The following is a 1,679-nucleotide window of genomic DNA, read 5'->3' on the forward strand; positions in this document are numbered from 1 at the left end:
GTAAGTATATATATATATATATATATATATATATATATATACGGGGAATGATGCTGCAAGTTGGTAGAGGATCTCAGCTCGAATTGCATCAATCATATAATATGTACAAGGCAGTACGTAGCTAATACTGGTCAATAGTCCGGAATGCAAAGGGCAAGAGCTAGGTAACACAACAAGGCATGCAATGCAAAATCTCTCTCTCTCTCTCTTCATGATCGATCATCAACGTACGCACGTCGGTCTCAGTCTCAATGATATATCTCTCTCACTCACTCACTCACTGATAATTGAGACAATGATGGGGCTCTGACCCCTCTATTCTTCCATATAGTATTAGTCACGATACGATAGTACGAAAGCTGTCCCCAGGAAGCAAGCTATGTATACAATTCGGAAAATTAAAATATTAAATTACTTCTTACATATTTTCTGGTATTCCTTTTCTCTCTCTCTCTCTCCCGCCGGTAATAAGACAACGGAGGAAGGAGAGGAGTGGGGTGATAATAGTGATAGAGGTATGGAGGTGGTGGAAAAGTCAAGAAGTGAGTTAAATACGGTGGTGCTTATTGAATTCGAAATCCAGTTCACACGCTTCCAAGCACACCTTCCGGTGCAACTTACGTCACTCCTCTTCCCCTACTACTGACTCATTTCCAGAAAACGCAGAGAGTCTCAGAGACTCAGAGAGAGCAGATTACATGGTTGATTCACCTAAATTGAAATTATGGAGGGATCGAGGGATCGATGTATCAGTATCTGTGATGTAGATAGATTCAATTCATACCTCTTTGCATGCACAGAGTGATGTCATCACCGGTTGGCGCTTTGTTCTTCTACGGTTCTACCCGGTCCTCCGTCACTGTCACTCTCTCCCCACACCCCCTCTCCCTCTCTCTGCAACCCTACTTTCATAGCTTACGTGACCAAGAATCCCTTCAGTCTATTCATAGTTTCATACTTTGGTTAATACTGTATTTAAATAGTGTATTCATTATGACGTTAAATCAAGACGCTATACTTTTTTATTTTAATTTGTTTCTTGTTTTCGATCTGGGGTGAATAGATAAACATAAACTTGTTGATGAACAAAACTCGAACTGCACAAGTGCACTGTGGAGTGAGATTTCTAGTGCATGGTTCTTATTTGTGAGAGTCATCAACAATGTACGTTCCCTTCTTACCAAATTAAAACTGTAGTCATTTGTATGTATACGAGCAGATCCAGTGCGGTGTGCTAGATTGCTTTGCTGATTTGGTCATAAATATGAAGTGCATTTTTGGGACTCGATCTCCTTTCCCGATTGTTTCTTGCAATTGTATGAATGTATGATGAAGATGCCTCTGGAGTTTCTAGGTTTGTGATAATGTACGTAATATCGTCCTTAGGCCATCCTATGAGATTCTTTGCATATATACAATTTGAAGCATTTTAATGAAAGATAGGCTTGCTGATTCAAGGTAGAGTTGAACTTCATTATTTGACAATGCAAAATAGAAGTTTTAGAGTTCTTTAAACGATGAATGAATTGTGTGTGGCTTTGATTAGTTTGCAATTGATACAGATCGAGAGTAACATAGATTTGAGCTAATTAATTTAACAGAGTTTTTAACAACTAATTTCTTCCGGTCCTAGCATATGCTGCCATTTATCAAAGGTCACTTAACTAACTAATATAAAT

Source organism: Fragaria vesca, linkage group LG2 (genome assembly GCF_000184155.1).
Source record: "Fragaria vesca subsp. vesca linkage group LG2, FraVesHawaii_1.0, whole genome shotgun sequence".
NCBI classification, from domain to species: domain Eukaryota; kingdom Viridiplantae; phylum Streptophyta; class Magnoliopsida; order Rosales; family Rosaceae; genus Fragaria; species Fragaria vesca.